Source organism: Amphibalanus amphitrite, unplaced genomic scaffold, assembly GCF_019059575.1.
Source record: "Amphibalanus amphitrite isolate SeventyFive unplaced genomic scaffold, NRLGWU_Aamphi_draft 000430F_arrow, whole genome shotgun sequence".
Classification (NCBI taxonomy): Eukaryota; Metazoa; Arthropoda; class Thecostraca; order Balanomorpha; family Balanidae; genus Amphibalanus; species Amphibalanus amphitrite.
Genome location: NW_024881924.1, coordinates 201,101 through 214,355, shown reverse-complemented (window position 1 = coordinate 214,355; position 13,255 = coordinate 201,101).

The following is a 13,255-nucleotide window of genomic DNA, read 5'->3' as shown; positions in this document are numbered from 1 at the left end:
CGAATATTCTCACGGAAACATTCCTTAGCCGAAGAATAGTCGGAAAACGGTACAGAAAGGGCGAGGAACCTGTTTCCGAATATTCCCACGGAAACATACCTTTACGCCGCACACATGCGAGGGTTAACGTGTCCGTGCCCCATGCCAGCCTTTCCCAGCGCCCGTATAGGCACGAGCCACCGCCCGCAGTGACACCTCGTCGCTGAGGTGGCGAATGCTAGTACTAACCTCGCTCCCCAGATGACACTACACGTCCGTACCAGGGGTGATACTGCACCGCAAGACACATTTAAGAACGGAGAGGCAGCTGCGGCCAGGTGGGTGACAGCACGTAATCTCCTGAGGCGGTCGGGGTAAAAATATTTTACCCTTGAATGCTGGATGCATGCACTGCGACTTTTTATTTTAGGAACGAAAAGCGTGTAATTGACGTGTAAAGCGTGTAAAGGCGTGTAATCGACCGTATCCGTATTGGCACTCGTGCCGCATTTGTGTGACGTTAGCCGTTTTCACGACGGGCTATCCGGCGAGTGCACCTAATGTGACCAAATCTGCACCTAATCTCTTTTACAGCAAATATCTTTATTTTATGAATTGATTTCAGTGCTTTAATCGACGATACTCTCTGATAATATGACAAAGCAGGGGCATCAGTAAATAGTGCAGCCCTAGCAAATCTATATTACTATTTGAGGAGGGTGCGTCTGTCCGTTACCGAGGTCCCGACTTGGTCGTGCTTTGCGTGGACTACAGGCCAGACCGTTGCACCTAGCCCGGTGAAATTTGCACAACTTATAGATCAAGGATGCGCGACGTGCCTTTGAGGGGTCTCAGCTCGATCGGGTCGATAGGGAGCGCGTGGTGCGTGCTCAAAAAGTGCAAATTCGCGTCATAGACTTTACATGTATAAATCGGCGTGCGAAATCGGGCGAAAATGGCTAATTTTGGCCGACACGGGTCCAGTTCCCGTGCAATATCTTGGTGACCAGGGATCCGACCGGCACGGGGAAAACAGCATCGTGTACAGAATTGAACGGGCTATTGAATGGTGTGCCATGCAGAGGATAGCACGCGCCACGTGCACCGGAGAGGGCACTTTTATTTGAAAAATTGCGGTTTTTGAGGGATTTTGGAATTAATTTTATTTTTAGGTGACCGTTAAATGGAGCGAGTTGAATCAACGCCTATTTGCAAGAGAAAGGTACCGCCTCTCATATAAAAATTATGAAAAGCTGATTGATCCAAATCAAGGTGGTGCAAATCACAGGAGAAAATGGTGTTTGTCAATTTTGTGCCACTTTATTAATCACACGGGGTTTGCTGCATAACCTGATACCTTTGGCAATTGAATATGGTACCATTGGATAGAGCATTCAATTCTGTCCAATATTCACTCTTCATTTTTGCATAATTAGCAACAGTATCCTTAAAAATGTAAATGTTCCAAACCATTACATTGTCATTTTTAGCGAAATTCATCGATGGCCCTCAAAAGACTTCACGCCAGTTTTCGAATCATTCTAAAGTAGAACGCATGATAATACGACACGGGCACCTCGATGCGATGTATCTTTTTGTTTTCTTACAAAATGCTTGGCCGTCAAAAAGCAATCGAACGAAATGGATATTTACCAACCAAATCGACACAGACCAACCCACGGGTCAAAAAATCCCCCCTTAGCGTTGCGGAGCACGCGGGTAACCCTAGTAGCTACTAAGAGACACACGGAACCTAATTTGACCAAATCTGCACCTAATCTGCACCAAATATGCACCAAACGTGTATATTTATCTGTATATTTGTCTGTCTTGGTAGATAAAACAATACCAGAACAGGCCTACGAACACACATACTTGATCAGGATCGGACGATTGGACACTTTTAAAAGGAGATCTTTCGTGCCTCCCGGAAATTCACGGGAGAGCAGATGTGGGGTTAAAAAATAGGTGTCGATATGCTCCCATCAAGAAGCACACCCGGCATTTCATATATGTAGTTCAACTTTTGAAATATGATACAAAAAATGATTAAGAAACCAAGGCCTTGGCAGCGCTGTACATATGGCTGACCGGTCCTCAGCGCCGTCCCCGACCAGTTAGCGTTCCCTTCAATGTCCGTCCTGCTGTAAAGGGGACGCTAACTGGCCAAAGTCCGTTGTGCTGTGTACATACAACTGCTGTCCCTGCTGTGACGTCACACCCACCCCTCCGGCGGTGCCTGGAGGCAGGTCGGCGGCGGTCCCGCTTCACTGACAATAACATGTTTACATGGATGAAGGAGAACCTCTGAGGGCTGTTCACGGGCCCTGTGTGCGGTTGCACCGCACACAGCCTCCAATCCAAGCTCCGCCCACTGCGTCCCTACGTCAGCCTTCCGTCAACGGACACAGCGACCGCTGTGGCCGGTCGAAGCCGTCCACCGCACGCAGCCGTGACGTCAGAATCGCCTACCCATCCCCTACCCCCACGCCTGCTGGACTCACCGCACACACCGCACGCAGCAGTGTGCGGTGCCCGTGAACGGCCATCCGGAATGGAAAGTAACAGCTGATTGCCTTCCCTTCGGTAAGTGCCCGAGGGCACGCGCGGCGTGGGTAGCGAGGGGGATGGAGGCAGCGGGAGCCGCGTCTTGGTCTGCCGCGCATTCACTGGCGCCGCATAAGAAAAAAAAACACTCTGCCCCGCTGTGCAAGTCAGTGAGTGTCATCAAAATAGAACTAAACCTAATGATATTTTTCACCCAAGAATATTCGGAAACAGGTTCCTCGCCCTTTCTGTACCGTTTTCCGACTACTCTTCGGTAAAGGTATGTTTCCGTGAGAATATTCGGAAACAGGTTCCTCGCCCTTTCTGTACCGTTTTCCGACTATTCTTCGGTTAAGGAATGTTTCCGTGAGAATATTCGGAAACAGGCTCCTCGCTTTTTCTGTACCGTTTTCCGATTATTCTTCGGTAAAGGTATGTTTTCGCGAGGATTATAAGGGCGACCGAGATGTGATCATGAAGGGCATTCCACTAAATACACCTTAGACGTCAATGTTGTGTGCTACTAGGGAACGATCGTCCGAATTTGTTTCATTCAAATGCTACGGTCTCGACAAGATTAGTAAAAAAAGTCTCCTGATTATGATAACAACCTCACGAGACAAGCCGGGAATCGTCTATTATTTAAACCCCTTTAAAAGCAAAGCATTTAGGTAAATAATGGAATCCTGGAATACCGCTACCGCCCACCGGCATGTCAGCACGACCGCCTGGGACAACAGCTGACAGCCACGCGACAGCAGCCCCAACCTTATCTTGAAGAATATTGGCGGCGGCTGCCGGCCGTCTAATCGGCCGTATCCGTGTTCGTGCTGCATTCGTGTGATAATATTGCCACCGGCCTATTTCAATTACTGTGACTTACTTAGTAACATTTTCCGCTATCTTTGATAGTTACCGAGATATAGGTGGCGCCACCCATATATTTTTTATCATTATTGACCTTTAAGAAAAATAATTTGTGGGCTATTTTGTATCTGTAAAAAAAAAAAATCCGACAACAGCGTTGAACTCAGCGTAAAATTCAGGGAACACACCTTTATCGGTAGAAATCCTGCAAAAGACAAGTGACCATCCACACAGAAAAATATGTGAATCTATCCAAATTCGCAAACACAGACCGATTCTCAACCGAAACATATCTTCTTGGCACATTTTGTAGCTGTTATCACTCGCCGCAGAAATCATGCCTACGCACATTCATAAGTCAGTAATTCATACCTAAGTATTTTGTGCCAAATGTGTATCATGGAAAGCAAAGTGTTATCTTTATAGTGATAGGATGAGGTTAAGTGTGTTTTTTTCATGTTTCCATGCAGATATGTGCGAATGTAACGATTACTTGAGTGTACCCATTACCAAGTGTGAAAGTGCCTGTCATTCTTATCACGCGAAAAGTAGAAAGATAGAAACTGACGATGATTCGACTTGTACCTAATTTGTATTTTGTCTTCCAATATTCTTATACAAGGTGACACAAAAAAACGGTCATCACCAAATTTCGAATAACTTCGGAAGTTGTATTCAGATCATCGCCAAATTTCGGCCACTTAAGGTCACACCTATGTAGCATACATCCACCAAGTTTCAAGTCTTCACTACGAATACTTTTAGTACAGTGTGTGTTTTACTGACGCTCCACAATGTGCTCCAGGTGAGCGCCACGGCGCTGCAGGGCGTAGGCACACTTGCATCCGGCGGACAAAGTAGTCGATAACCCGATGGCTGTGCACTTTACAGAGTGCAATGGCCTCTGGAGACAGTGCTCAGGGGGTGTGCTACCCCTGAAACGTTATTCTTTTCGGGTTATCGGCAACTTTGCCCGCCGGATGCAGGTGTGCCTACGCCCTGCAGCGCCGGGGCGCTCACCTGGAGCAAATTGTGGAGCGTCCGTAAAACATACACTGTACTAAAAGTATTCGTAGTGAAGACTTGAAACTTGGTGGATGTCTGCTACATAGGTGTGACCTAAAGTGGCCGAAGTTTGGTGATGATCTGAATAAAACTTCCGAAGTTATTCGAATTTTGGTGATGACCGCTTTTTTTGTGTCACCCTGTATTTGGCATTGATGTGATCATGGCCCGTGGCCGAAAATTCATCTAAAACAAAAATACATGAATGAAAAGTATAATTTTGTAAGGAGGTCATTCAAAAAACAATTAAACGATTAAAATAAATGCCTTACATTCAGCAAGCACTTAACGAATTAAAAGTTGTTGAACTATAATTTCGTGAAAGTGAACTAACTACTCCCTTTACGGTGAGTGCGTCCGTTCGTGATTGAGATCCCGACATGGTGACCTGTTTGCAAGGTGTCCTCCGGCTCCATCCTTAGTCCTTTTTTTATAAGGAGTCGGCGTCGGAGTCGATCTTTGAAGCCGGAGTCGGGGTCATCCGAAAATCCATCGACTTCGCAGCTCTGGATGTAACATTGTCAAGCACTGAGCCGTACGCAATGTTTGAGGCCGTGCCTTGTCGCCGGACCGAAGCGACCCCTAGAGTTGACGACCGCGCCGGCTCGCCGCCGGACAGCCAGTTGAGTTGAGTCTGAGAGTTGAGTTGAGTTCAATGGAGTCGCTGGTCCGCTCACAGTCGTGACGTGGTCCTGGATTATCACGCTGTAGTTCGGTGACGTGGTCCTGGATTATCACGCTGTAGTTCGGTGACGTGGTCCTGGATTATCACGCTGTAGTTCGGTGACGTGGTCCTGGATTATCACGCTGTAGTTCGCGGTCAGTCTCTGGTCAGGACACATCCACTTTGTGAGTGGCAATCACAGCTAACGTCCAATACAGCAGTGTCGGAACCGAACTCTTTGAGAAAGGCACGCTGCGATACTTCATGTATTTTTCAGAAAGAGGCGAGGCTACAAAAGCATTTATAAAAAAAAATCTGCTACTTAATAGATTTCACTGGATTTCCTGCATAACCTGATAAAACTGAATTATATTTTTACAGTTGAAAAGAGCCCTCCATTTTGTCACTCCGCAGTTTTTGGATGATAAACATTAGTACGGGGACCCGCAGTTGCTACTGTACAGCGACCTTGAGTATATTGTCCCAGCACCCTCACAGGGAACAACGATAAGCTGTCAGAGGGCACGCACAGAAAACCTCAGCTGCTCTTGTACAGGGACGGGCAGTCGATATCAATGTTACCACTTGTTACTGGACAGGACAGACGGTTAGACTTGGGGTTCGTGTACAGTGGCAACTGCGGGTCCCCGTACCTATTCCTAAAAATATAAATGTTCAAAACCAATAGGTAAAAGTGATCATTATTAGGTAACGAAATTCATCTATGTCTTTATAGAGTTGCCGCAAGTTTTCCAATCATTCCAAAGTAGAACGCATGATGATCCGATACGGGCATCACGACGCGATTGATCCTTTTTCCATGACAAACTGTTTCTCCGTCAAAAGGCGATCGAGCGAAATGTATATACAACCCAGTAGACACAGGACTAACTCAGAACACACGGATCGAAAATAGCATTTCTTTTCGTTGCATAGCAAACGGGGCAGCCAACTGTTGGCGCCGAAGTTCTTGAGACCCTATTTTTTTCACGATTATTTTTCAATGCGTGGGATAATTTCAACCATATTTAGGAAATAGCCATTTCAAGCCCTGCCGAAACTTTTACTCTATGTACATCTCGTTGTCACTCAAATATTTGTGGCACTTGTCATTGACTCGTAATAAGAACTGTTTTTTTCCATTCTGGATTCGCCTCGAGACAGCGAAGTGGGTGACATCTGGTGGCAGGAATTTGCATAGGAGGAAGAGTGATGCCGAGCGGCGACGCGCACGTAGTTACACGGCGAGAGTACGGTGGAGGGGAGGAGTGTGGGAACTTAAGGTTGTAAGGGGTTGCTTACGAAGTTTACATAGCAGATATGATATCGTCTATAATGCCTCAAAGTGTCAGACTCTTCGAATAGGTACCTGCCAAGCAAATGATGCCCGATAGTAGGCCCATCTTCACGCTTGGTGGTACTAAGCTGGAGAACACCAACGAACAAAGAGACCTAGGTGTTATTGTTGACTCCTCGCTGGATTTCAACACACGTATCAACCTTCGCCCGTTAGGGTGTTAAGGGGTCCGTTCGACCTCCCCCCGTAGGGGAGAAGGGTCGAACGGACCCCCCCCCTCAGTTTTCCGCGAAATACTCGCGCAAAAAGCGGTCGATCGCGACAAAACTTTCAGTGCCCTCGCTTTAGTCAATTTAACACCTACCCTGAAAATTTCATGACCCTGACCCAAATGACCTTTGACCTGTGACCTACTTTTGGAGACCATGTTTGGCCGGAATCGCGATTCGGCGTATGTCAGCTCGCATTAGCCGCGGGTTTGCAGTCTTTTCGTAGTTTCAAGTGTTCAGACATGTGATATGATGTTGGTCTCATGCATTAGGGTGGGTGTCAAGGTCACCTGAAGGTCAGGTCAGGTCACTGACCTTTGATGACCTCGGTTCACTTTCAAATTTTGCATGTTTCTAGGCTAGTTTTTGGAGCTGAATTCGAATTTAGCAACCATATGAACATTTACGAAATAGTTTTGGCGTCTTCGTAGCATGTAACGAAGATGTCAGAGGCGGTTGACACCTACTACAAATACTCGGCAGGACTTCTACTGGTTGTCCTGACCTGACCTGACCCGACCTGGCCTAAATGCATGAAGGAATCATCTGTAATCAAAACTAATATGATATTCGTGATCAGCACCCCGAAAAACCCCATTGCAGCCCCATTGAGTAGCAAAGGAATCTTGATAGCGGCTACCCCTTACAACGTTCAAACGGATCCCAATTTTCCCGACTATTGTGTCATTGACCTGACCTGGAAAGTCAACCGGTGACCTAGGACCTTAACCCGCGCCCTGCTGGGGGGGGGGGGTGTTTGAACACCCCCTTGTGGTTTTTCGCGAATATCTCAAAAACGGCGGCGCGGCTCCGTTTTTGGTACACCTTATCATACATCAATTCTACACATGTTGTGAAAATTTCAGACCAAGGTCATTCAAGGTCAGGTCACCAGGTCACTTGAAGTGACCTCACCTCATAAAAAGTTTCAATGTCTGTCATAGCTACACCGAGAGACCGATCGCTTTGAAACTTTCAGCGATTGCTAAGAGCAATAGCATGTACAAAATCTATATCTCAGAATTTCGATATCGATGACCTTAGGTCAGGTCAATTTTGCGACCTCCCCATTATAAGTCAATGGGAGAAAATTGAAATGCGCCTCTTTTGGACGAAAGACATTATAAACACTCCCAAACACTGAATTACAAGTGGTTTAGACACACTGAACATGAAAATGGTGTCCGTGACCCCTGTGTATGCCCTGAGGTCATCTTAGGTCACGAATGATATCTAACAGTTTTTCGCAAATAACTTTTGATAGAGGCATGCTAGAGCGATGAAAACGCCTTAGATGTGTTCAGCTCGACGATACGGATCGACTGATATGCAACATGACCCTTTCCGGTCAGGTCATGACCTTGACCTGAGGTCAAATTTTCAAGGTGAAGTTATAGTTCATTCGATGCGTCTTGACGAGAGGAACACGATGCCGGTAAAAGTAAGCTCGTACAAGGCTTGGGTCAAAAGTTATTGCAGAAAAACTGTCCGAAAAAATCGGCTATTTTTGCAGTTCTTGCCCCCTGCAGGCAAAACCGTAACATTTGAAAAGCTGAGTCCGGCATTGTTTAGCCTAGCATACAAAACATTTGTTCGCCCTCAAAATTCATGTTGAATTTTGCCCCCAAGTATGGTCCTCTAATAAGAAATCTAATATCAAGAAGATTGATGCAGTTCACAGAGCAGCTACCAGAAGAATTGTGGAAATGCAAGAGTTAAAGTATCCAGAACGGCAGAGTCGGCTTAAGCTTACCACCCTAGAAGAGAGAAGACAACGGGGAGACGAGACTCACAAAATCCTCCATCAGCTCCATGAGTGACCTCAACCAACCGTAAAAAACCGAACAGAGTGAGATTAACTCAAATTGTACAAGCCCCACCACTAGACGTTGACGAGGGAATGTTTTTTCTCACGAATAGACCAGGTAAATAAATGGAATTCGTTAAGCCACCACATCAAGAACGCAGAAACATCCAAATTCCAATCTATATAAACCAAGATATGAGAAACATCAAAGCAGACCGACAAGATTGGCCCAAGTGAAACCAGAGGGCTGTTCACGGACCCTGTGTGCGGTCGGACCGCACACAGCCTCCAAGCTCCGCCCACTGCGTCCCTACGTCAGCCTTCCGTCACCGCACACAGCGACCGCTGTGGCCGGTCGGGACCGGCCACAGGAAGCCGTCCACCGCACGCAGCCGTGACGTCAGAGCCGCCTACCCATCCCCTACCCCCACGCCTGCTGGACGTACCGCACACACCGCACGCAGCAGTGTGCGGTGCCCGTGAACACCCCTCAGACTGATGCAAAAGAACCTGTAATCTAAAAAAGATGTGGGCTACAACATAGACCTCGCCGTCTTCTAGAATAAAAAAACCTTGACTCTTGATTGCTTCTTGTCCTCGCTGTGTGTTGATGTGAGCGGTACCGTAAAGTGGGGCTATTTGAGACAGTGGGGCTATTTGAGACAGTATTTAAAATCGCTATAAAATGAAGTGCGTTTGATTTTTATGTGATATTTTTGCTCAGGAAGGTGTGGAATCGAGCAGTAAATCACCTGAGCAAAAATTAAGCATAAATTTCAAACGGTTTTTATTTTATAACAATTTTAAATACTGTCTCAAATAGCCCCACTGTCTCAAATAGCCCCACCTTACGGTAGCTATTCTGCCTTACAAAAGCGCGAATATCAATACTTTTAAAATAATGATCAAAATCCTGTAAATTCCCACTTAAACCTCCTTAACCACCCTAAAACACTAATGTTCCTATCTTGCGCGCCGCACTCAAACCGTATACAAGCCTGAATGTCTCATGCGCGCCGGGTTCGCTATCCCTCTTACTACACTAGCGCCACCCTCGCGCAGCGGCGAGTCTCGAGGCGATATCTCGAGCCTAGAGACTTTCGTGCGTCATGACATTAGGCTCCGCCCACGACTCCGGTATTGACCCGTGACCATCAGCGACCTCTGTACAAACGACACTGCTGCCATCTGTAATGGGCTATGAATTTCGCTGATGCTTCACATGGTATGAATTGTATCACACGGTTACGGAAGAGATAAATAGTAAATGTTAGGCAATATATCGACACCTTTTTTTAAACCCCACATTTGTTCTCCGGTGAATTTCAGACAAGTTGGTTAGAGACCTTCAAAAAAGGTACAATCACTCGATTTTTCTCAAGTTTGTCTGTCTTGGCAGATAAAGCAATACCAGAACAGGCTTACGAACACACATATTTGATCAGGATCGGACGATTGGACACTTTTAAAAGGAGATCTTTCGTGCCTCCCGGAAATTCACGGGAGAGCAAATGTGGGTTTAAAAAAAGGTGTCGATATCTAGAATCATCAAATTCTTAACCTACTATTCACACACGCTTCGAACAAACGGTTCCTAACAACACACAATTTTAGATGTACCTAGGTAACAAATGACACCAGAAATTTATATTTAGGCATGACCCCTTTTTGGTGAAATACGAGCATAGCATTGTGAAGTGAAATTAAATTAAGGCAATCCAATAACTGACACCGTTCCGTGATTCCATCCTCAGGATACATAAATCCTTCTCCTCCGCACTGCAACCCCCTCCGGGCTGGACAGGCAACTTTATCTCATGTGGGCTGCTCCCTTGGAGCGGCTCCCGAGGGAGCGCACCCCAAAGCCGGGTGCAGTGAGTATCGTGGGGCTGGGTGGCCTGTCTTCTGGACGGGCTCAGCCCCGGTGACTCACTAGGATGCCTGCCCAGACCGATGCCTCCCCCTAATTCCTACCATCCTCCCGGCTCTGAAATGGTCTAATTGGACCGAAAGGGCCTATCCCAACAAAACAAACAAAAAACAAACCAATTCCAATAACTATTGCGATGGTGCATTGCGATGAATGTACCTATGAACAACTTGATGACATCAGACACCCCGTGGCCGTAACATAAGACTTTTTGATTCTCGACAATACCTACAGCACGCATTCTGCTCATCATTGACCATGTTTTCCTGGCGTGAGCGTCATTTTTAATATTATGATGCTAGAAACTGACCTTATGCTCATGCTACAATGAAATATGATACATTTAATTGTATCATGAGCATATGGTCATTTTCTAACATCATACTTTTCATAATAATGCTCAAACTGGCCATAGCTCACCTTCAACAAGTTACTTTTAATTGCCATTAACATTTATAAATTAAATACAAATTAACTGTTCATATTTTCATCTTTAAATTAATAAATGCTATCATATTAGGTACGATAGGTATGGCGTTGTAGAAAATGCGCCTTGGCACATAGGCGCATTATCTACAACGTCATAGGCTTTAAAGGAAGACTGCCACCTTCAAAAAGTTCGAACAAAACTATGCATTTTGTTGACTTTGACCTTTGACCTGCAAGGTCAAATTTGAGGTCTAACGACGGGGTACCGGATAACGTCTTGAATTTATGGAAGGAGCGGGCTAAAAACGGTCCCAAACGACGGACAGCCTCCGTGACCATGACCTTGAAGGTCAAAGGTCAAGGTCGAAGTCATGGTCACGGAGGCTGCCCACGGTGACGAGCTATCATGTATGACCACTTTTGGTCCTTTTGATCCCATAATTCGGGACGTTATTGGGTACCCCGTCATTTGACCTCTAATGTGACCCACCAGATGACCTTAAAAATGTGTTTTATGTCCATTTTTGGAACAAGCGTGTCCTACTTGACCTGATAACATGTTTTCAGTGATTCTGAATCCGACGCTGAATCCGTCGCTGAATACGTCGCTATCTTCACGCACGTTTCTTTGATGTCATGTCTCATCTGCCCGTCATTTGCAGCGTATAAAATTTAATGAAAATAAATATCAGCGAACGATCGCATTGTTCAAAGTAAGTACGGGGACCTGCAGTTGCTACTGTACAGCGACCCTGAGTAAATTGTCCCAGCACACTCACAGGGAACAAAAATAAGCTGCCAGAGTGCACGCACATAAAACCTCAGCTGCTCTTGTACAGGGACCGGCAGTCGATATCAATGTTATCGGTTGTTACTGGACAGGACGGACGGCTAGAGTTGGGGTTCGTGTACAGTAGCAACTGCGGGTCCCCGTACATGCAATGCACATTACGCGTTGCTGGCTCCTCATGCGGCGCTGCCTCTTTGAGCACGGTCAGACAACGTTACCCAGAGCCACAGCTCCGCCGGCTTTCGGCACCGCTCGACCGTCCCCGCTCCCCGCCACAGCGAGAGTGACCGCGCGCCGGCCCGAAACCGCCGCAGGCCAAGACCACAGAGGCGGGGCTTAGCTTTGACGTCATAGCGTATCACAGACTGACTAGTGACAGCCTCTTCACAACGGGTAAATATCTTGCTCGAAATTTAACATCACGAGTCAATGAGAAGTGCCTGAAAAGATGAGAAGACTATAAAATATCGCATTGTACAAGTTTCGGGAGGTCTTGAAACGGCCATTTACTAAACTTGGTTAAATTGTCCATGCATTCAAAAATAATCGCAAAAAAGTGCCTCAAGGGGTCTGGCGTCAACAGCAGTCACATCTCCAGTCGTGTCAAGTACCTAACTGTGGCTGGCGCAGGTGCGAGCACCGGCCGAGTCGCGCCTGCAGGCCAGACCCCCCCCCCTCGTCATGGAACATTCCTGAGCAGGACGCCCGGTCTTGGACGAGGCTCACAGAGCGGACAGTAGGCGGACAATGGAACGGACAGTTGGCAGACAATGGAGCGGACAGTTGGCAGACAATGGAGCGGACAGTAGGCGGACAATGGAGCGGACAGTTGGCAGACAATGGAGCAGATGGCTTGGAATGTCCGCAGTTAACAGCTCACTATCTGATAACATGAAAATCTTTATTGAGAGCGGCCGTTGTAGCGCTTAACGCAGACTGCTAAAGTAACCACGTGGCCACCATTCTAGATTTACCCGCGCCGCGCCGAGGGAGGGGGGGCGTTTGAACACCCCCCCCCCCCCTGCGGTTTTTCGCAGATATCTCAAAAACACACCTGTTCGTGCATCTTTTCCGCACATGTGAAAATTTCAGACCCAGGTCGTCCAAGGTCAGGTCACCAGGTCACGTCAAGTCACCTCACCTCAGAAAAAAATTTAGAATACTCGTCATAGCTACACCGAGCGAACGATTGCCTTGCAACTTTCAGCGATTAATAAGAGTAACAGTATCTATAAAATGTTAATCTCGGAATTTTCATATCGGTGACCTAAGGTCAGATCAATTTTGCGGCCTCTCCATTATAAGTCAATGGGAGAAAACTGAAAAGCGTCTCTTTTGCACGAACGCCGTTCTAGACAATCTCAAGCATCGAGATGCAAGTAAAATTGACACCTGAACCGAAAAATGACACCTGTGACCCCTCGTTACGTCCCCGAGGTCATCTCAGGTCACGAAGAGTATCTAACAGTTTTTCGCTAATTACTTCTGATAGAGGCATGGTAGAGCGATGAAAACGCCTTAGGTGTGTTCGGCTCGACGATGCGGATCGACTGATATGCAACATGACCTTTCCCGGTCGGGTCATGACCTTGACCTGAGGTCAAATTTTCG